General features: G+C 38.6%; 2 long non-coding RNA genes across 2 annotated transcripts; one reads left to right on the top strand and one right to left on the bottom strand.

Moving 5' to 3' along the window:
• The first annotated feature begins 1,755 nt into the window (after positions 1-1,755).
• Positions 1,756-4,385, top strand: LOC146499548 (uncharacterized). The gene is made up of 2 exons (XR_014870290.1): positions 1,756-2,370; positions 3,089-4,385. It is a non-coding gene; the product is annotated as an uncharacterized LOC146499548 (long non-coding RNA).
• Positions 3,338-24,652, bottom strand: LOC146499549 (uncharacterized). Its single transcript, XR_014870289.1, has 2 exons — positions 3,725-24,652; positions 3,338-3,684 (listed from the first exon to the last, which is right to left on the bottom strand). It is a non-coding gene; the product is annotated as an uncharacterized LOC146499549 (long non-coding RNA).

A 24,652-nucleotide genomic window follows, 5' to 3' on the forward strand; every position in this document is an offset into this window, starting at 1 on the left:
CTAAAACAAAATCCCTCATTCTGAAGTGGAAATGGAAACTTTTCAAACCCATCTGTACATGATGAAGAGCAAATCTGATCTCAGTCTGGGGACTGAGGACACTGGGAATATTGGCTCAAAGTATACTGTTATCCTGTCGTTTCTTTTTTTTAGTAACATGAAGCCAATTCAACTTCCATTCATAACAAAAAAGGCTTTTGACCATTGTTAGGGGTAGGGATGTTAAAAAAAAAAATCATTCTCAATTATAATTACAGCACCATTTGGAAAATCAACAATTTTCTTCTAATTAGAACATTTTATCCACCCATATTTTTGTTTCTATGTCTAAATACAACTATATTTATCATTCAGAAAATGCCACACTGCTATGTTAAGTTTTTATTAGTGTCCGATCAAATTTAAAACGTAAAATTTGACACAAAAAAAATGTTAACTAGCCAACACACTTTTTTTGGTATATATCCCAAATTGGAGATCTTGAACAATTTTTCTTGCCAGTGAAAAGTATAGCTTTTTATCTTTAATAGCTTTCTAGATGTATGCGCTCAAACACAGTCTCAGCTTTCAAAGTGAGAAGAAAAACATGCTGGAAGTGGGTTGACGGACCATTTAAAATATATATTTATATACAGCATGATTTGATATATGACCTAACAAAGAGATGAAATGGCCCATACATACAAGAAAATACAAGAAAAAGAACAGTATATTAAGTTTAAGTAAAAGCTTGAATTGAAGACTTTTACATGCAATAGTACTATAATAATATTTCTCCATTGTGGTTATGGTACTTTACTTCAGGATATGAATTATCGTTCCACCACTGCCAGCTACTTAACATTCATGGTAATTTCCATCGTGACTAATCCTATAATATAAAACTGGGGAGCCCGAAGTCTGGCTCCTACACTGAGCAGCATTCAGTCAGCTGCCTGACATTCCATCTGTTCATCACATCCTTTCCCCAATTGTGTTGGTGGTGCTCAGAATTTGATTGCAACCTCTTAGCACGCTGGTTTTTACGTGTTTATTCCAGCTGTTCCAATCTGACAGGCAGCTGGTCTTTGTGTGTTAACGTAAGGTGCGTCTGTGTGCGTGAGTTTATGACAACGTGTTACTGTCTGTAGGAGTGTGTGTATTACAGGGCAGAGGCACAGTGAGCAGAGCATTTGTTGTTAGTGTCAGAAGCAGGAACAGTAAGCCGAGTGGTGGAAAACACAGCTGATTGAGGTGAAGATGGCAATTAGGAAATGGGCTGTGAAATAGCTCAACATTGCCATCGCCCTCAGATACTTTGCTCAAATTCTTCAAAAATAAATAAATAAATAACATATTTGGGATGGAGCTGTGTATCAGTTAATAACAAACATGAAGGGGCCATGGCTCTGCAGATAGTGAAAATTAAGCTGCTGCCAGAGCCGCTTTAAGATGAGCTCAGAGAGAAAGAAAAGCGTCGTGAAGAATTCTGATGCTCTCACAGTGTTGAAATGCAAAAGCTGACTAATAGCATTACATGGTTCACTGCAACAGGCAAAAAAGGGAACTTTGACAGCCTTTGAAAAACAAACACACCTCATGAGATGCCGTCTTGTAAACAAGCTTTGTTTGCCAAATTTGTAGAACTAAGGATGCTATCCTCAACTTGAGGTACAGGTGTGGATTGAAGTTTGCATTTCTCAGAAGAGGGAAAAGTGCAGTCAATTCTGCAGCTTAAGTTTCTTCTACTCTTACTTCTACTTACTAAAGTGGCCTTTTGATTTAACCCTTGTGATGTCCACGGGTCATTTTTGTCCTCTAAAGAAATCTTTTGCTATCAAAAATGTGTTTTTTATTCATTAAATGGTCTGAAAATAACAGAAGTTATTCATTACTATACTATGCGTGATTGGAATAAGTTTTAAGTAATTTGATTTATTTATGGGGTTTTTATTGGATTTTATAACAGCTGCTGTCCTCAGGGGTCAAAAATGACCCCAAAGTACAAAGTGTTGCAAAGGGCCATATTTTCACAACATACTGCTTTCAAACATCTTTGATCTTGGATCACTGATGTGTGGGGTCAAGCACTGGGCATAACAACCAAAACAACAACAACAACAGGCAGCACAATGAGGAGGCAGGTGCTCTATATTCAATGAAAGTTTATTTACACAGCACCGAATCACAACAACAGTCGCATCAAAGTGCTTCGTATTGTAAGGTCGACCCTACAATAATACATACACAGAAAGTAGCTCACAAGCCTCCATTGCACTAGAGATTTGCATACTTTGATGAGCATACATTTTTTTACCATGTTGTGCAAAGCAATGAGCAGCAGGACAAAGCACATATTGTCCTCTAGTATAATGAGGAGGAAGAATCAATGTTCAGGAAGATCCAGGGTTAGAAGATAATGAAAATATAGCCAATATTTAGAGCACATGTTAACCTTTCTCTGAAAAAGCACATCACCCACCTGCAGAAGTGGAAGAAGGGTATGAAGTGAAGGAAAGTGATGAAGAATCTGAACTATGTTCAAGTAGGTTCTCAGGCCTCCAGGGCATGGTAGTCTGAGGAGCTTGGAAAGAAAGTGACTGGGCTTCTTGAAGTTTCTTGAATTTTCAGGATGTGAAACTGAAATAGAAGATGTGTCAGAGGACTGCACATCTTCTATTTTAATTATGATGAAGACAAAGAATCAAGCAAGAAAGAGGAGTCAGCTGAGACAGAGGAGTATTTGCAGTAATGTGAGGAAACATTGATCTGGTCTTCTATCCTTCCCAGTGTCAGACGATGCATGACTCTCTCATGTGCCTCAGAGAAAGACGATCTACCACAGTCCAAGCACATGTGCCAGGTCCCATACTCCTTCAGTGGCTTTTCTATTCGAGTACTGAAAGCATTACACACAGTGTATTCTGCTTGTATTCTGCCTTTGAACGTTTACATGCCAATGGATGCATCAGAGACCAAGTTGGGGTTCAGTAACTTGCCCAAGGACACCTTGGTAAGAACTCCAGACTAGATCACACAGAGATTGAACCAACAACCATCCAATCAGCAGATGACCTGCTCTACAGCCAACTCAATGACGAACAAGGAGGGACAACGAGAGAGGAAGAAAAATGGACCGAATGCAGCTGTAGGCGTATGTGGGTGTGTTGATTCTTACTGCCGTGCATCCAGTAGAGTCGCTACGGCCAGTTTATGACATCCTGAGTCTGGTAGAGAAGTTTTAAAGGTGACACAAGATTAATCATAGAAGCACAAAAAGGATATCATTTCTTGATAAAGACACAATAGATGATCATCGTTCATGACACAAACGTGCTCCCATTTGAGGTGTATGGAGCAAGTGGGCGTGTCTCCTGCTGTGATGTCAGATCCTGGTACTGATGTGACTGTATGAGCACCAAGTCCCCTTCAGAGGACTCTGTCCAACAGAACATCCAAGTAAACCAAGGAGCTATGAGATAAAAGCATGGGCAGCATGTGATGCAGGTCCAGCTGTACATGGAACATGCTAGTGTACGATGGCAAACCGTCTGTCCTGCAGTCAGGACACGCCAGTTGTCCCTAACATTGCAGGTTTCCAAAAGAAAACAATCACCTGTAACAACTTGTTTACTGTATATGACCCTTGGCCTGCAAGTGCAGAAAGAAAGCTGTCCATGATGGGACCAGTGCAGAGGAATGAACCTGAGCTTCCTCCTGATAGGACCAGTGCAGGGGAATAAACCTGAGCTTCCTCCTGATGGGACCAGTACAGAGGAATGAACCTGAGCTTCCTCCTGCACTTGGGTAAAACATGGACACGCCTTTGTTCTTGCTTCAGGCTCTCATGTGTTCACTCAGACTCATGCCCTGGTGTCCTATCATGCCAAAATATAGAAAACTGTCAGGTAATGAGTTGGAATAAAGTTGAATAAAACCTTGAAACACAGAGATGGATGATATTTTATACTTCTTGCTTTATAAACAGTCAAAGCAAACGGGGTCATTTTTGGGCCCAGAGGACAACAGATGTGATTATTTGCTGCCAGTAAAAAACTTTAAGTAGTTTAAAAACAGCTTTCTAAATTAACTTTGACATAAACCCGTCTGTGATCATCTGTTAAAGCAACCGACTCTGGTTGTGAAACGATAATCACAATAACTGATGATTTAATTTATTTTTTACCCAAAAACAAAGAAAAAATTCATTTTTATGAGGTTTTTATCAGACTTAAATTTGAAATGGAATAAAAAAAGATGTTTAAAAATGTTTGAATTAAGTTTTAATTAAAAGTGGGGGAAAAATCCACTTCATATTAATTAAGTATCAATCAAACCAGATGGGGACATTTTTGACCCCTGAGGACCACAGGTGTGATTATGTGCTGCCATTTAAAATTTATAAATGGTTCAAAAAAAACTTTCTCACTAAAGTTCAACATACAGCACTCTGTAGTTATTCAGATAGTCAAAATAATTTGAACATTTAAATATTTTATTTTCTCAATTTGTTTTTGCTCAAAAACACAGTGTACTTTATGTAAACAAGGTGTGGTGGCCCTAAAATGTAAAATGTTGGGTAAATTTTGTGTTAATATGTTGGTCTTAAATAAAACTAAGATGTAACACTGAATTGATTGACAATTTATACTTTATATTTTAAAAAACACTCAAATGAAGTGGGGACATTTTTGACCCCTGAGGACCACAGGTGTGATTATGTGCTGCCATTTAAAATTTATAAACGCTTGAAAAAAAACTTTCTCACTAAAGTTCAACATACAGCATTCTTTAGTTAGACAAATAGTCAAAATTATCTAAACAATTAAATATTTTATTTTCTTGTTTTATTTCCACTTAAAAACACAGTGTACTTTATGTAAACAAGGTGTGGTGGCCCTAAAATGTAAAATGTTGGGTAAATTTTGTGTTAATGTGTTGGTCTTAAGTAAAACTAAGGTGTAACACTGAATTGATTGACAATTTATACTTTATATTTTAAAAAACACTCAAATGAAGTGGGGACATTTTTGACCCCTGAGGACCACAGGTGTGATTATGTGCTGCCATTTAAAAAATTTAAATGGTTCAAAAAAAAAATTCTCACTAAAGTTCAACATACAGCACTCTGTAGTTAGTCAGATAGTCAAAATTATCTAAACAATTAAATATTTAATTTTCTTGTTTTATTTTCGCTTAAAAAACAGGGTGTATTTTTTGTAAACAAGGTGTGGTGGCCCTAAAATGTAAAATGTTGGGTAAATTTTGTGTTAATGTGTTGGTCTTAAGTAAAACTAAGGTGTAACACTGAATTGATTGACAATTTATACTTTATACTTTAAAAAACACTCAAATGAAGCGGGGACAGTTTTGACCCCTGATCACCCCAGTTGTATGGAAATCGGGAGGACATTATGAGGGTTAAAGCCCAATTTTTGTATTTATTGCAAGAATACTCTTGTTGTCACTACTACAATGCTTCCATCACCATGACATAACAGCACATATATCATGGTTATGGAGGGGATTTATACATTGTGCATTTAAAAGGGATTTTTTTTATCATAATCTTGTAATAAGTGTCTGTATGATTATATAAAATGTCTATTTTTTATAACATGCCCCATTCTATTTGATCTGTATCCATTAGTAGCCATTAAAGCTTATAGTTGCTGATCAGTCGCTGAATACAGATAAAGATATAGTAAAGAAACCTGACCTTGGGCACTTTACAGTAGTAGATGTGTCTTAGTTGGACTTTATTTCCAGTCACTATGGCTATGCTATCTTTAATACAGAAAATAGTAAAAAAAATTATGTTTCAGCTATGGAAAAAAATCCCCCAATATGTAATTTCTTATGCCAGCTCTGCTTTATCAGGTCCTGAAAACCAATTAAATAAGTTCCCAATCAGCATGTGTGTCCAGGGGAAATGCAGACACTTCTTTGATTTTACCCAACAAAAGCATTTTACATAGAAAACCATTTTATTATTTTAGCAATATGTTCACTGAATTATAATTCTCCGGACTATTATTTCTGTCCCCCTGACTATTTCATGAAAATGCATCATGTGGTTTTATAGCAGCTCCTAAAGCTGAATTAAATTTCTCAGTTAGCTGGCCATATCTTCAGTCTCAAGAGAAATTTACCACATTCTGTTACTTTCCAAGAACATCAACATGTAATTAATTCAACTTCCTTGTCAGGATCTTTCTCTTCTTTTTAATTAACAACATAACTTGGGCTTCATACGAAAGGAAAGTTCGTCTCATGTCAAATAATCACCAGAGCTATGGCAGGACTTGCAGACGCACTGACAGATGAACACAATGGAAAAAAAAAATCCACACCTCATTGGATGAAATGACACGATAACATAATTGACAATTGATTTCACTTTGCATGCATATAATTTAATTGTTTCTGGATGGTGGTTTGCTTTAGTTCCATCTAGCCTAATGAGATATACACAAAAAGCTATTAGCATCGCTTGCTGTACAAGCCCAACGAGCTTTTTATGAATTCACAACACCTTCTCTAATTGCTTACATTTAAGTTCATCTAAAACTTCCCATGCCAGATGTTAATGCAGATCTAAGCTCAGTGAGAAGTATAAAATGTTCTCTTGGCCTTACTTCTGACTTTGTTTTTTCTTCTGTTGACTCTTTAGTGCAGATTTTGTTGTCTACAACTTGATACTCTGTTCCATAAACACAATTTCAGCACATTTTGTCAAGAAATAAAAAACAAACAAACCTAAAAGTCAATCATGGCAATTAGACACAAGTTATGACTTTATCCACACATTGATGTGTTCATTGACTTGGGCCTTCTCCTGGTAGGGATGGTAATTAAAAGTTCTTAGTGGAGTGGTTTAGGGTAATCTGGGCCCACTTAAAAGCCTAAATGCCCAGTGCTGGTGGGGCTTAATTGGTAATGTGTCATTTATATGATTAACCACCAACGAAGGTCTGCCACCTTAAAAGCACTCTTTATTCTTGGCACTTTATTAGAATAGAGGTTAGTGTGAACTCTAATGAAAAGAAAATGTGTTAATACAATGGCCTCATTAATTTCCAGAGAATATCTTTGCTCTGATCCTGTTCGCTGATAATCAATCAATTTCATTGCTCTGTCCCCTTCAGGACATGGAGGCAATGTAGTGTTTTATGGTGATGTGTGTTTGTTTGCAATTCTGTTGATGGACAAAAGGAATCATTTGGGGCTACCATTAGGCTTACAAAGCGATGTGGAACAGCATTTTAAAGGAAATTAAAGAGAATGGGGAAAAAGTGAAAATGTTAATGGCCATCATAGATAAGAGGGACAAAATCCAAACATTGTTTTGTTTCATGTCTCGCTCCGATTTGCATGCTTGTAGCAAAATTCAGTTAAACAGCTGCACTGAGTAAATTGTCTTTACTCTCTTTATGAATCATTCTTAAAGGTAACATTTTAATTATGGTAGCTAAAATGAAGAAATTCACTAAATGAACGTGTGAGACAGAAATAGAAATACAATTTAAAAAAACTAAGTGTCCTATGCTAGTAAAAGAAGTGAAACAGATGGTAACATTTTACATTCACTTAGTTGAGCGTATATTTAGGACAATCATCAGCTACAAGAAATTCAAACAATCCAATATTTTTGGAAACTTAAACATGATTAGCAGACAAAAACGTATCTTTACTAACTACTGACAGTCTAAAAGTATTGCTGTAGTCCCTCTTCCTATCCTAATGAGTATAGGAAAAGTACGTTTTTTTTTTATGCTCATTGAATTTACTTATTATAGAAGCTGGAACAGCTGCAGTCAAGTAAATTATACACTGATCAGGCATAACATTATGACCAGCTGCCTAATATTGTGTCGTCCCACCTTTTGATGAAAAAAAAAAGAGCCCTGACTCATTGAGGCATGGACTCCACATGACCCTTGAAGGTGTGCTGTGGTATCTGGCACCATGATGTTAGCAATGGATCCTTTAAGTCACATAAGTTGCAAGGTGTGCCAACCATGGATTGGATTTGTTTGCCCCGCACACCGCACAGATGCGTGATTGGTTTGAGATTTGGAGAATTTAGAGGCCAATTCAACACTTCAAACTCTTTATTGTGCTCCTTAAACCATTCCTGAACCAATTTAGCTTTTCAGCATTATCCTGCCAAAAGGCACCACTGCCATCAGTGAATACTGTTTCCATGGAAAGGTGTACGTGTCAAAGTAACATCACATGGATGGCAGGACCCAAGGTTTCCCCTGCAGAACGTTGTCCAAAGCATTACAGTGCCTCCCTTCTTATACTGCATCCTGGTGCCAGGTGCTCCCCAGGTAAGTGACACACTTGGTCATCCATGTGATGCAAAAGAAAACGTGATTAAATAGAGTAATGGAAGAAGGCCACCTTCTTCCATTGCTCCGTGATCCAGTTCTGACGCTCATGTGCCCATTGTCAGTGCTTTCAGTGGTGGACAGGGGTCAGCATGGGCACCCCGACTGGTCAGCAGCCCCACACACAACCAATAATGATGCACTGTGTATTCTGACACCTTTCTATCCCAATCAGCATCAACATTTTTGGCTATTTGAGCTACAGTTGTTGGTCTGTTGGATCGGACCATATGGGCCAGCCTTCGCTCTCTACGTGTATCAGTGAGCCACGGCAACCCATGACCCTGTTGTCGGTTCAACACTGTTACCTTTACTGGATCACTTTTGATAGACACTGAGCACTGCAGAGCAGTTTTACAGATGATCCGACCCAGAGCATCTGTAAAACTAGCTATGACAATCTGATCTTCGTCAAATTCACTCATATCCTTTCGTTTGGCCATTTTTCCTGTTTCTAAGATATTTAACTGAGATGAGCCTTTCTTGAGGCAAATGCTCTTCTTTATCTTCACTCCTTCAATGCCAAATAACCTGCCAAATGACAGGGTCTTAATCCCACGCAGTTTTGAACTTCTTTCTAAGGTGTCTTACAAGCAATCTTCACAAGGAACTGCCTGCTCTTACAGAACCACTTGGACTACCACAATGTGTTTGGAGAACTTCATTTGATGCTGATGGTATAAGGGTGGAATGCCTGCAGGTGGTTTTGCAGTAGGTCTTGTCTGTAGCACTGATGAAGGTGTCAGTTTCATGGGGCAAGATCTCTTCAACACCTGATCGTGCCTCTGTCAATACCATCCCTCTTCCAGCGCCTTTGAGCAGCTGCTCAGAACGTGCTTCAGTGTTTCTCGCTTCAAGCAGTGCTGGCTATCCTTCCAGCAATACATGTACTTATTTTGGTGATGTTCCTGCAGAGATTTTGAAATTTTCTAAACCAACCCATTGCAGCAGTTTGGTCATTGTTGTGTTAGAATTTTGTACAAATAAGGTCCCTATTTCTGTTTTGGAGACATGGAACTTTCACAGTTCCATGTCTCCGCAGCTGGTCTGTATCAAGTACAGATTATCATCTTAAAAAGGCCATGATCTGATATCTGATGCCCATGTTTCCACTACTTCTGCTCTCTCTCACACACATGCACACACACCACAGTTGACCACTCACTTGTCTCCACACAAGTGTAATCGCAATTCAACAGTCTTTGTGGGGGCCTGGTTGCTACTTAACAAGCCCGTCCACGTCTGCCTACTCGACCGTCTTTGCGTGTTTCTCTACTCGGCTGCAATGCAAAGCTCTGCAAGGGGAAATCAACTTCAATCAGTCACGCTTTCCTGCTGCGTCGGGGAAGAGAGTCTACACCTCTCAGTTTTGATGAACGAGGACTCGGCTGTGTGATTTTGGTGTAAAAAGCCAAGTTCTCAGGCCGTGGATTGTGGCCAGCTGTCACCTTTCTATCAAAGGTGGAAATGTACACACACATGCTGCTTATCACTTCTCATGAGGAATGAGATGAGCAAAATGGATCATAAATGAGCTGATTTTACAGGCTGTTGCACACAAGTTTGCTCTCACTCAGTGGATGTATACGGTCACCCTTTTTGAATGTGTATGCTACTTTATGTGTATTCAATTCATTTAAATGTCTCTCTTCTGTTAAAGATTAAATTAAACAAATGGATGATATTTGGATATACAGAAATGATGTATTACACAGGAACTAAGCAGCTTGTAAACTTACTGTACCTTATCCACTTTTCTCACAAGCAGCAAGTACCTTACCAATGTTTTTATAGAGACTATTTAACCTTTTACAGAGACTATAGAAACGGCTACGTATCATAGGCTCTGGTTTTTAAAATCCTCACAATTTCTTTCAAAAAAAAAAAATCATTTTGTGGTTACTGTAACTTTCATTTCCAGCAGCCAATCCAGCATTATCTATGAAATTTAGAAGGGTAACAGTACTGCATTACTCAGGTATCACTTACCTAAAACATATTGTGCTTTCTGGGGTCCAAATTAAGAATTTTGCAAATTGTGTGAACCTACATTGTTTCCATGTTTGGTATTATGTTTCTTTTCCTTTGGTTGTGCATTACTACAATGTTTCTGCATTACCGTCAACTACTACTAACTGGGAGAACAGCGTGATGGGAAGTGCAATATCTCAGTCTGAGAACATTATACCCCAAAAGATCATACTTTCTCTGAATCTTAGGTTTGTTTTTTTGTGGTATAGGTAAAGTACAGGGTTCGTTATTTTGCCACCAGCAGAAATTTCACCAAGATGTCCAATGTTATCCATATATTGTTAAAAACACTGCTCATGCAAAACTAAACAGCTGCTGAGAGGAGGCTACAGATAGAGTGCAGAAGTACATTTTGAAGGTGGCAGGTGTCATATAACTTTTCCAAAGGTTTCTCCAGGCCTGTGAAACAAAAAGTTGGGGTTGCACAACCCTCGACTATACAAGCGATTTAAATTTTAAATTAACTTAATTTACATTAAGTGAAAAGAGTTTATAGACTGAATTTAAGAATTTGTCTGCATGATCTTTTTTATGTTTTATTAGAAAACCTTTCATATGGTGTGCATTTGAAGAACATGAAGTAAACTAAATATCCTTTTATATTTTTGTGTAAGTTGAAGAGAACATGATATTTGATGTCCCTAATATGAAAACCTAGACCCTCGAGCCATCTGGGGATGACCTTAAGTTTGATTTTATTTCTGTATCACCAAATCAAGACATAGTCACATCAAGCCATTTTACACAGTAAAGTCAAACAAAATGTCCAGATGGCAAGATAACAAGTCTTACTCAAATACAAACAATATTGCCCTTTTTGGAAAGTTTTGAAGATGTTATTTCAGAGGAGAAATATTAATCTAGAGAGACATCAAATCACAGAATTGCTTTAGTGTTCTCTTTGTGAAAAACGGTAAGCAAGAGGACGTATTCCTGATACTGCAGGGAGTAGTACTACAGCAGAAGTGGAAAAATGTCTGAATGTGGCTAAAGGAAGCAAAAATGGTGACCAAGGATAATGAGAACAGAGACAAAGCAATGGTAATGATGGATCGAATGGGTGACAGAAAGATATAAGTTAGTCTACAATGCAGAAACAAAAAGAGCAGTGAGCAGGTGAGGAATATGGACAGAGACAGAAAAAGAGAATGAGAGGAAGAGAAAGGAGGCGGCAGGGGAAGATTAGCCACAGAGCTGGAAGGGAGAAAGAAGAAGAGAGGGAGGAAAAGAGCTGCACATAATGGATTGATTCTCACATTTCTTTGAGGGCCTGTTCTTCCTGTCTCCTTCCAGATGAATGGTAATTGCCCCGCCGGCTTTAATCATGTGTTGAATTGGAAAAAAAAAAAAGACGAAGAAGAAAAAGGAAAAAAAAAGGAGGAAAGTGCTTCTATGGCGATTGAGAATCGATCGCTCTGGGAGTCGACCTATTGCTACTCCGCTTTATCCCCCATCACACAAGTACGCACCGTGATGCAAACACACAAACATACTTTGAGCTTCTCGCTTTGTAACAACCACACATTAACGTGCAAACCCATGTCAGAGCCAATGACAGAAGCACTAATTACAGTGATAGCTAGGTGCAGAGAGGACAAAAAAAAATGAGGGGAGAAGGAGAAATATGGAGGCGATGAGAGAGTTGATCAGTGGAGCGCATGCTCCCATCTTGGCCTCAGTGTCAGCTGTGGCAGCAGACTGAGAGGAAGGATAATTGTTTCGTCAAGGGTGTGATTGCCATCACATCCCTTATCCTCCACGAACAATGCTTGTGCACCTTTTAGCATTTGTCTCTCATTTAACTTGGTTATAGTCTGAGTAGATCCATCATCCCAGCCTTTTATCCTGCTCATCAACACACATACATTTGCAAGTGAGAATGCAAGCAAGAAATGTATGCAGGAGATTTAAAGAGTATTCGTACCTCTTCACTTTTTATACACTAATGTACAGTGTTTTAATAAGATGCTCACTGGTATTTGAAATACCACTGCAAAGGGCATCAATAAGAAACAAATACCCACTTCTAAAAGTATAATTACACCATAAGAGCACTAAAGAACAGTTTGCTGATGTTTAAGCAAACAGAACAAAAAATGTACTTATATATGATCAGACATCCAATTCCTCAACTAATGAAACTCTTATTCAAATTTAGTTTCTAGTCTCTCAACTGAAATGTGGTTTCTTCTCTTTAAGTTGGTTTGCCAGTCATTTTTTTCACTTTTGTTTAGCCCCATTATCCATTAAAGCTGGTCTAACATGCACTCTGTTATAGCCCAGCTATGTTGTGACGCTCTAACCAGTAGGGCTGCCACAAACAATAATTTTGAGTCGACTAGTCACCGATTATTTTTGCGATTAGTCAACTAATCAGAGCATGCATGCACTGGACGTAAAACGTACAGCTTATTGCACCAGCTGCATCTGCTCTTATATAACTATCATCAGCTTACAGCTTGAAGTGTTTAAGGTATGTGCAAACTAAAAATAAAGACAAGATGACAGTTTATTAAACTTTTAATGAAATTTGTAGATTGTTTCAGTGGAGTTTAATAAACTCAGCAGTCTGCTCCTTGCTATCTAAAATATAACAGGACACTGGTGGAAATTCTCGACCATCTCACACTACCGTTTAATCGGTTTTCTGTTTGATGTTTATTCAGCCGTGTGAAAACTAACTCTCAGCCAAACCGATTTACTCAGGAACAAATAAAACACTAAAAAAAAGCAAAACAATAACCTTTTTAAGTTATCTAAGTGGCTTACGTTACATGTTTAACCTGAGTAGCGAAAGACAGCGGGGGTTTGAAAACGATTTGCCAGGAGTCCGCAGTTCTTGCCGGCTCGAGTGACCATTGAACCCCCCGGCTAGCTATCGAGCTGGTGGGTAACAGACTTTTGCAAATATGTGATGTCTTGATAAACCGAGCAGATATTTAACGTTTACACAGCTACATTCTCGCCTGAAAATATGTTAAAAGTTTATTTTGTCACCCAGAAAGAGTAATAAGAGTAATATTAAAACTCAGTAGCTGCTGCCATTGTTGGAAACTGGAATTGGCTGAGCCGTGCTATGAATTCTGAGATAGGTTGGGCCACAAAGTTTACGCCCGACCCATCCTTCAAATCTGGGGAAAAGTAGGACGCATTTGTCGGCTGCATTTGCAGAAGTCTTCGAATTTGGAAAGCCTTCATCACGTCGCTGTAACATTATCCGCCTTCAAATGCGGCCTCCAAAGGATGTGGCCTGAATTTGGACACAGCTACGATACCGCAGTTGCTTCTTCCTCTTCTGGGATTAACGGTAGCTGGCATCCTTGTTAATGCAGTGCTGCCATCTTCTGTTTCAGTTCGTTATTACACTCTTAAATCCTACTACTTATTCCTGCGTCTTTCAGGATCTTTCAAGGCTTTAAACGACACGTCGACTATTAAATTTGTCATTGACGATTTTGATAGTCGACGTAATCGTGACTAGTCGACTAATCGTGGCAGCCCTACTAACCAGTGATGATCCTCAGCACCATAAGTTGTTCGAGTTTCAGGTGCAAGGTGCAAGTCATCATCCAGTTAGCAATCTAAAAACAGCAGAGAGGTCCAGAAGTGCATGAGAAGAAGATCTTGAAGAGGAACCTAGTCAGATTTGGCAGATTCCTGAAACTTTATGATAAAACCTTATGGATTATTTGCAACCAAGAATCTTCAAATAATAAAGTGAATAAAAATTACTGTTCATAACAACAGTAACAGAGAAGCAGAACTCCAAAAATCTGGAGGTTCTGCCAGTGACAAACACTCAGACGTCCAAATCTTTTTTGCCAGCAAACTCGTCAACCATCCACACACTGCTTGAGTTTTCCTGGTTGTACAGGTTTAATAGAAAACATATACTTCTGGCTGCTAACAGATTATATCTCTCACAGCTTGAATTTTGACTGATTTCCATTATAATTTAAACAAAAAGCAGCACAAAGTCAGTGGGTTTCCTTCCTGTACTGTGAATTTTAAAAGTTTTAACACATTTAACATGATGGAATTTTATTCTAATTTGTGCCATGATCCAATACCATGATGGAACATTTCCTTGTGCTTTCATTTTTATACAATGTGATATTTGATATTCTTACAAAATCCTGTGAGTGCTTTAAAATATGATTTGATTGGGGCTAATAAGGCATCTGTAATTTAAACCCGATTAATTTCAAAGCTTTGACTTAAATTTTAGCACACTCTTGTTGAGCATAAGAAATTACAAGACAGTGGATATGTCTGTGGTTGAATATCACTGTTATTTATTGGTGCTCTACGGAGTATAGGAAAATGCGCTCCAGTTTCTGTCAGATATTTAACTGTGCTGATATACGTATCATCCATTTACTAGAAATTAGCTTTAAGTGTTTCTGCAAGGAAATATCATTACATCTAAGCAGAAATTAATCTGCTCCTATCTGATGAGGATATTAAAGTCCTTCGTTATTTCTACCCTTTTCATGAGCACGTGCCTGTTAGCATTAATTACCCTTTGCAATTAGGTGCTCTTCCAGGGTTGCAGCCCCTTATCGTGGAGGTTGAGTGGTTAGATGAGGGGATTAAAGGGGGGGTGGCTTTACAAAGGGTTGGGGGTTGATGGCAGTTGACGTGGCGGGTCAGTTCATTCATTTACACTACATTACTCTGTTGTCGATTTGGGGTGTCAGCACCTCTGCCGGCCTATCACCGTGTGGTTACCTGCGCTGAAGAAGGATCTGAGGGCAAAAGGAAAGTCCTTGTTTGGCCAAATAAAGACTGATGGACAAGGTGTGACACTTAAACCGAGCCACTTAACAGGCACTAATGCTTGTACCAGATTACCTGTCGAGGCCACAGCGTTGCCATCCAAATCACCATTTCAAATTGATAGCGCCAGCAATGCCACAGAAAAATACCTCTGATCAGCCCGCTCTCAACCTCAAATCAGATGGTCTCCGTCCTCCATTAGAAATGCCATTTTCCCACCGGTGGGTTTCAAATTGAGTTTGAGCATACTGAATATTCCTTTGCTTTGATACTTATGGGCTCTGTGAGAGTAGTGTGTGACATTATTCACCATTAAGTGTAGAATATTAGAATGTGTCACTCGTCCCAACTTCATAATGCCACACAGGCAAGACAGCAGGTCATAAATCTTGAAACAGACCATCAGTAATTTATCACATCTCACAAAAAAAAAAAAAAGCGAGTCGACAGACTTCTTCACAACGTTGGAAAGATCGTAGCTTTTTAGAATCGAAAGATAGGATATTTTTTCAAGCAGAGGGATAAATAGATTTGGCTCTGTTGCCTCGATAAATCCATAGCTTGAAGCGCTATGACGCAACTGAACAGCTACCTGTGAAATCAACTTCCGAGCACGTCTAACCTCAGGTCATTATTTGAGGCTCCCCTAATAAAGATACCACACATTACTGTAAATCTATTTCACTTGAACAGTGTAGTTATGTAAGAGCCCTTCATGTAATGTGATCACTTCTGCAAAATGCATGAGGTTTTTATAAGAAGGGCTGCAGTCAACCAAAGAAAATCTTACCTGCCTGACTGCAAAGGCAGGCGGGATCATGATATATCACTGCAGTGTACTGAACCCTTTTTTCAATTTAAAATAGGAAGAGTCAAATAATTTAGAGTTGACTCGGATTAAGAATAAATATTAATTAGGGCAGTAGTCACGCATGATTTTGAGCAAGTCCACAAATCTTTTCCTCCTGCTGCCAAAAACCATTAATCTTTAAAGGCTATTGATGTAATGCTTGTTCTACCAACATGGAATTTGATTAGATATGATCATTAATTAACTAAACATTTGACCTAGAGATTACAGGTAGATGGAGTTTGGTATCTATAAAGGCAAGTAAAACCTGCTATTAACCTTTTATAAAAGTTAATAGCAGAGTTTCAAACTTTTTGACTCTTCTTCGTCAATGCCTGAGTCAACTGCTCACATTTATAGAAGATGGTGGAAAAAAAAAAGAATCACTTATCTTGCAAAATTTGACTTGGAGCAGTGGGTTGCCATCTGCAGCACCCGCGGAACAGTTTTTGAGGTTTGGTGGTTTCAGTCTTTGCTCTACTGAGAGAGGAGCGAGCGCTAATCAATCACAACCCCACTTAGAATCTAATGTTGAGTCAAGGCTAAACACCTAAAAAAATTCTAAAGGGAGGATATTCTCAGGTGCTGAACGACATAACAACCACTTAAGATAGAGGTAATTGAATATAAAATGCTAGTTCAGATCTCATTCATTCAGAGATGAGGAGTTTTTTGTGGTAAGTGCTATGCTACTAAGTTGTTGACTGCGCGTTTCAATCAAGCACAGTGTTCAGTCATTATACCTCATGCAAACAGCTATATTAGGTTTTGGAACAGGGCCAGAGACAATCTGTGCAAAACGATGATTAACAAAGCATCAACAGGTGCTACCTGCAGATCAGTCTAAGCACAAAGCAAGAAGGAAATGTAAACACAGGTATGGTGAAAAAAACTTAATGTCTGAGCACCAGCATGATATCATAACCACGCAATGAATACAAATAGTTGAAAACTCTCTACTACACTTTGTGTAATTGTGGTTTCTTTACATTTGCGGATATCTGCCTAACAGCAGGGGGGTCTGGGCCCTAATGTCATAATATATTTCTTGGGATAAATTCTTATTTTAAAGCTTGCAAATTTGAATCAATCACCAAATGATTACTGAATATAATTTTAAATCATCATCTTGGGGCTCAATGTTTACATGAGGAATATCTAATCTTATTTCAGCTTATTCCATTATCAAAATGTAGGTGCAGTAAAGTCAAGTAAAACTGACCGTGCCAAATGTGAGCCATGTTTGTCCTAGCTCCAAATGTCTGGGCCTTTTTAGTGGAAAGGTTCATATGTTGTTTCAAAAACATCTCTTTGGGTAATTTTATATGATAAAGAATCTGATGTCAGTCACTGGTTCGGACTCTGCATTTTAAAGCCTAAATGTTAGTGTTTTGCTGCATTGCTAAAATCTTTAAGCCAATATTAAAACTCACAAAGAGTTTAAAAATGAATGCTGTGTTGAGAACAACAACATTGTGGCTTGCACATGCACTGGCTGTCAGCGTGAGAGCTTTAATTACACTTCACCAGTGCAGACAGTTTGCGGCTAATAAACTGAAGCGTCAATCTCAAACTCATTTATGTGCAAGATGCAGCATCTCTGATTACGTTAATCAATGTTAGTGAGACTGAATGGAAACATGACGCTGTGATGAAGTCGCCCTCTTAGCTAGTAAAGTTAGAAGTGTTTGATATGGAGTAAGTGTGATCAGAGTGAAAATGATTAGCACTCAAACTATATTAACGTACAGTTGAGCAAGGCATTTAAATACATACTAATATTGGAATCAACAATTTTAAAAATAACTTACTCAGATTGACAAAAAATGCATGCATGTTTTTCCAGGGAAACACTATAAAAAAACTTTTTATAAATGTGTTCACATGTAAAACAAAATGTTTCAGATTATTTCAGTAAATAAATTAAAGTCTTTGAGCAGACAAAGCCACGAAATGTCTTCGTCACATACGCAGATTTTTATTACTATTTTCAGCCTTTTTAAAAAATAAATAAAAAAAACTTGTGAGCCATTTAGCCTCATCTACATGTAAATTAAGTTGTTCTATGGTACCTTTTTTTGACGTTCTTCCTCCTCTCTTGATCGACAGTTTCATTTTGTTCAGATTGATTTATGGGTAATATGAAACTATTATTGATTTTTTTTTTTTTTGGGGGGGGGGAAAGTCACAGAAAGTCATTGGGCTAACAGCACGTTTTAATTACTGTGCAAAAATCTTGCCCGAACCCCTCATTTCTTTATATTTTCTTCCCAAGGAGCCAGACTTTCTTGTCATTTTTAAAGTGCTCTTGAGCAATAGTTAGCCAAGTATTCTGAAGGTCATTTAAAGTCTTTCTTTGAACTGCTTTTTCATTATCTCATTTTCATTCCAGACCTTATACCTGACCAATTTCTGAAGATTTTTTTAGCCACTTAACAATGACCTATGAATTATTCAAGCATAAAAAAGGCATCTAGCAGACGGTATGAACCAGTTTCGACTCGACAAGTAACAGACTTAGCAATGAACCAATTTTAAATTGTATCTTTAGGTACTTTTGTTACAAGCAGCCTGTCACTAAAATACATAATTTCTTTAGTCAAATCTACAAAAGATGTAAAAGCTAACACAGTATACCGACACATATAAAATAGTATTTTTATACTAACAAGGTGATTCCAAAACATTGTGTGCGGTTTAAAGAATTCAAGGATCTTTACTGGCATTCATTGTTCAGAAACATGTCAGAACAAGATAATGTTCCTCAGGTCTCATTCTTAATTGTGATGAGAATTAAAAAGAATTTGATGATAATGGACAAGTGGAGGAGAAAAGAAGAAGCGTCAAGCCCACAAAAGTATCTATACCAAATTAAAGTCATGTCCTTAAGAAACAGAAAGAAATCCGGAGCGATGCATTTAGCACTTCCGCTCATCCATCTACTGTTTTCAATTGGGTGTCGTGTACCTGGAGTCGAGTGTTTTGACCGATGCATGAAGCTATACATTTTTAGACATAAGTTGAAATGGCCACATTTTCTTTGTCAGTATTTAATACACAGCGTGCTGCTGGAAAAAGCCTGTTCTAAGGTTTATTTTTTAGCACCTGACGGCTCTTTTTAGCTTCTCATCGTAAACACTCTGCATACTATTTCGCATGATTCATTTTACTTTGAAAAATCTCAACAGGATCTTCAGCCTTATTGTGAAAGGCTTATGTGGAAAATAAACAAGTGGACGGTGGAGCCACGCAATCGTTGTTGCTAACGACAACGCATAAAAGCAGTTGCTTGTCCGTCCGTAGTGTGGTTATTTTAAATATAAGGGAGAACTTTAAGAAATTAATTCTACAGTGATCATCAATACGATGAAAAAAATACTGCGGTAAACAGTTTATTTTGCGACACCACGAAACAAACGATAGCGTAAAATGAAACAATAGACGTTTTTATATCGTCATCCGATATATATTGTTATATCGAACAGCCCTATGTGCAGGAGGAAGTCAGGAGATTGGTACAGTACAACAGTGAGTGTGTCCTTTGAGTGTTAGTGGATCCATCTGTAAAACACGGCAGAGGCTCTGTCATGGTTTGGGGGGCTACATTTCACCAGAAGTATTGGAGATCTTGCCAAAATTCCTAGAATTTTTAATGCAGAAAAGTACCATCAGATTTTGATTGACTTTGCAATTCCATCTGGAAAGCATCTGATTGGCTTCATTTGTCAGCATGACAATGATCTCAAAGACACTGCCAATTCACTAAAAGCATACCGGAATAGAAAAAACACAGTGGAGCACTACCAGTCAAGGATCAGCCTCCCCAGAAAGAACTCAACATTATTAACGCAGTGTGGGTGTCATTGGACTGGGCTGTTTTGGGGTGTAATAGTATGCCAAGTTGAGTTATTCTCTTTGGGTGATGTATGTTTGGAATCCTGGTACTATTTTCCCTTTTGATCATTTAGTTTCTGTTAGGTTCTAGCTCTTAGGTTTTTAGTTATTCTTTTGACATGTTTAGAGTGTGCTTTTGTTTTCCTTCAGTTTGTAGTGATTATGTTCTCCCTTCCTCAGTGTCTAGTCTTGTCTCTGTTTTGTCATAGTGTACTCGCATGTCTTGTCTGCACCTACGTATTTCTCATGCTTCCTGTTTTATTTTGATATTCCTTGTGCAGTGTTCAGTATATTCAGTTTTGCTTCCCCTTTGTCTCGTCATGTCAGATTAGGTTTAGCTGTGTATCCCTCCTATTGCGAATTTCCTCGTTACTCACTGCGTATATATTGTGTGTGTTTTCCTTTGTTTCTCGACGGATGGTCTGTGTCTGTGGCCTGGTCCATGTTTTCATGTCCATGTTCGAGTTTCATGTTTAATGTTTTAGGTTGCCATGTCATCCTGCTTTCAGAGGCAAGTATTGAGGTTTTAGTTATTTTTCCCAGTTTAGGTGTGGTTAGGTTAGTCTTCGTTTCCCTTTTCCTTTGGATTATGTCAACCATTAATAAAGGCTCACTCTTAGTTTAAGTTCAGTTCTGTTTCCGCTGTCTGAATTTGGGTCCATACTCACTCTCCACTCCACGTGTCTGACAGTGGGATCATTTTGACATAAAACAGAACAAAAGGCAGAATCATCCAAAGAACAGAGTTGAATTTCCTTCAAGAAACCTGGAGAACTATTCCCAGAAAACTAGTTAAAGAAATTACAAGAATGCTGCTTAAGACTCCAGGCTGTGTTGAAGAATAAACGTAGTTCTACAAAATACTGACCCATTTCACATTTTCCTACTAAAATACAGAGAAATTAGTGGCTCAAGAGTACTGTATGTCTCAAAGTTGGCATTGCTTTCCTTTTGCAACTATTTTTCAACCATAGCGAGACGTCAAGAAAATAAATGCCAGTCGATGGCTATTTAAGGTCAAAATGTTTGCTGGGTCATTTTTTCTTCTCCAGAAAGAACTGACCTCACCGTAAGAAGAGAGTACAAAAAAAAAAGCAGTGTTATTGCAGAGGATGTGAATTTTCATTTTGAACCTTACTGAATAAAAAACAACAACAAACAAGCCAAAAGTTCAGTACTGTTGTTCTGACCTTAACATCTGACCTCAGTATGAAGAACGCACATGTCAAGCAGTATATCCGTGCGAGAATTCATAATGTTTTCACTTTTTTCCCCGTTTCACTTCTAAGTTCAGTAACAAGGTTGAGATGGCAATCGGTTTCACAGGCACAATTTGAGAAACAGTAATTTTCAGAGCGATTTGAGCTTAATGCTCTAGCACTGCTTATTATCTTGAAGGTGGCATCAATCACACAGTGAGTCACCACTCTAAATGTTTTTAGAAATATAAAAAGCAAGGGAGAGGCATCTCATTTATAGAGTGTGAGAGAGAAGAATCAGACTTGGGTATTTGTACTGACAACAGCATTTTTGAAAGATGGATACGTTTGGATGAGCTCACAAAATGTAAAAAGATAACTCCCAATTCCAAGATAAAATGGACAGCGCACTTCTTGAGGCTCTATTGTGCAGATAAAAACACTGCAGGACCCGTAAGCTATCAACAGCCTAGCCTTGATGGGTTTCTGCATAATGCGCCTGTTGCATGTATGCAGATGTGAGCTGGTGAATTTTGATCACCCTCTCTTATCTTACCTGTCACTGTCAATCATCAGTTTCCCATTTCTCTTTATTTCCACCCATATTATCTTTTTCTTTCGCTCCATAATCCATTATTCATTCTCTGAGAGGTTTACATTGTACTCTTCTTTGCGGTTCCACCTTTTTTCTAAAGCCTCTGTCACTCGAAACAGAGGACAGGTTGATGAGCACTTCCAATTAAATGTTATATTTTCATTATTTATTTTTACAGCAGTCTTGAGATTTCATGTTGGCACCTACAGTGTCCCAACATGAAACATGCCTGTAGTCATCTATTTTCTAGCAGATTCTGGCACTCGCACTGCCACATCTGTCATCAAGAGGCAGTACAACTTAGCAGACTGTAGGTGTGGGAGTGCTGCTGCCCACACACACTCGGCCTGGTTTAGGGTTCAAGTTGGTGCCAGTTAAACATCAGCTGTTAAAGCCCTCACTGTGGCCTCGGCAGCCCACTGTAACCATGCCAGATGGCACCATCCACAAGGGAACACATGGCACCTCATGACAGAGCCCTTCAAACGTCAACAGTCTCTCTGAATTATGAAGAGATGGAAAATACTCTCCCTTAAAATTAACACTTCAGTGTGTCTAATGAGATTCAGTATCTATGGAGGCTGTGGCAGTTTCCTCTGATAACATCAGAAGGCGGTGTCATGTCAGCTATATTTTAGCCATCTCTATTGCTTTTTTTGAATCATTTATCAGTAGCAGGCAGGACTCACCTGTGCTGCAGTGAGGACACAGTGTGATACTATCAGAGGGTGTGTTAACTGCTGCGTTCAGGCTTATTGAAGAATAGATTATGACATTAGGATGCAAAGCACATTCTGTCTTAACGCAAAGGAAAGGCCTTTAACAGGCTTGATAAGGACTTTTTCTGCTGATCTCATTCAAACGTGGACGGTCCTCAGGGGACTGTTTTGGCCTGGTTCAATGTTTACAGTGTCATTCATCACAGATGCAAGTTTCGTTATCTGCCTGGGAGTCAGAAACCGTACACACACAAGCAGGTGTCCGTGAACATAAAGCACGCACACGTACGTGCCTGCGTAATCACGCATTCCTCCCAGAGGAAGCAATATATCTGGATCTTTGAACCTTCAGCCATTTACCTACCCAACTTGAGATAAGCAAGCTTGGGTTCATGCCCCCCCCCCCCCCCCCCCCTTATCCCCTAATTAAATCTCCAAAGTCCTCTTGACTCAGACACATGAACCCCTTCAACATTACACTGCTATAAGAGAAAGAATTAAGACTGTACCCTGATCAATCACACATTTTGGTTTAGTCTGCACTGAAAATATATTGGTTTTAAATCAGAGAGCTTCAGAAAATTGACCTCTTGAATACAAAAATAATTAAACAGGCACATATCACTACTGCCAAAATCAGACATAAATAGGTCTTTCTGCTTCCTTTGGAGCAACACAGTTGGTTGTTTCATCTGCTGGGCTTTTAACTTATAAACAACACTATCAATATTACTTCAAAGCACTTCAAACATATTCCCAGCACCATTTCTTTTCCATTATTTTTTTTTCAGGGCAATAAGGGCGAAACTAAATCAAGGCCATCCCAACTCTTTTCCTCTCATCTCAGCCCATCATCATTCCATCCTCCTGTGTTTTGTGCTTTCAAACCTCAAAGGTCACTCTGCACACCTTTACACAGGTCCTCCAATTTGATTGAACCTTCCTGCTTCAGTCCATAAACATACACACATTCTACCAGTGAATGATGACATACATCAAAAGCTGTCCATCACTGCCTAATGATCTTGACAGAGCATTAGTTGGAAGGTACGTCAGCTTATGGGGACAGATAAAATAGAGAGAGACAGAGAAGGAGAGATAATCCAAGCAAGTGTGTGTGTAAAGAGGACATGATATACGAGATGGTGAGGACTGTTGCACCTTTCATCATCTCCTCCATAAAGTCTAGCCAGTCATGAAATGAGGACGTTAAAATACTACAGCAAACACAATCGTCAAAATGTACAGCTAGCTCCTAGACAGCTAACATTTCTGCATGAATGACTGCAATTCTGATTAGTCCGCAATTCAAACACAATTTGCAAATTCAAATATTGAATAAATGAAGACAATGCAAGGGGTGTGAAGAACACCCTAATTGCAATCTCAGTTTTCATATGAAGATTTGAGCGTCTGGTCATGCAGCGGAAAAGGATTTCTGACTCAAACTAGTTATCAGGCTGTAAGCTGTCCTTACACGTCCAGTGCTGTGCTGAAATTTCTAGATATTTCTTAGCATGTATGTTAAAACTTACATTTCATTCCCAAGGAATGATGTTAGCTAGTCTTTAAAGCTGTTAGTATCCCGTTCTATCGAGTAGTGCAAACACATCTGATGCAGGGTACAGTTAAAGTTAAGGTAAACCTTTTAAGGTTAACAGTTTACATGTATTATCATGGGTGAATGCCATAGTAATTTGGACAAGTTGGGAAGGTCTCTTAAAGACATTTTTAAACAACTGCAGGTCCCAAGGTCATCAGGTCAAACAATTGCAAATACAAGTTCTTCTGATGTGTCACCACTTTATAAAGGTCTGTAAGAAGACCACCAAATTGTCATCCTCAGATGAGAGGAAACTGATTGGGGTTCATCCAGAAAATCGTAGAGTCACAAAGGCTCAAGCCTGCCATAAATGAGAAATTACTGGAACACCAGCATCACTTTCCACAGTGGAGAGACTTTTGTATAACCTGGAATGAGAGCGTGCTGACCAAGAAAGCTTAAAATTGACTAAAATTTGCAGGTACCCACATGGACAAATCAAGGTCAAGTCTTCTGAAGAAAAGGTTTCATGTTTCACATGAGACAAAAACAAAGACACAATTGTCACAATGACAAGAGATATGTTTGAAGGAGTAAAGATGAGGCTTTCAAACCTGTACCAACATTGCAACAACTGGTGATAGTATCGTGCTCTGCGCCTGTTTTG

This window comes from Neolamprologus multifasciatus, chromosome 17 (genome assembly GCF_963576455.1).
Source record: "Neolamprologus multifasciatus chromosome 17, fNeoMul1.2, whole genome shotgun sequence".
Taxonomy (NCBI): Eukaryota; Metazoa; Chordata; class Actinopteri; order Cichliformes; family Cichlidae; genus Neolamprologus; species Neolamprologus multifasciatus.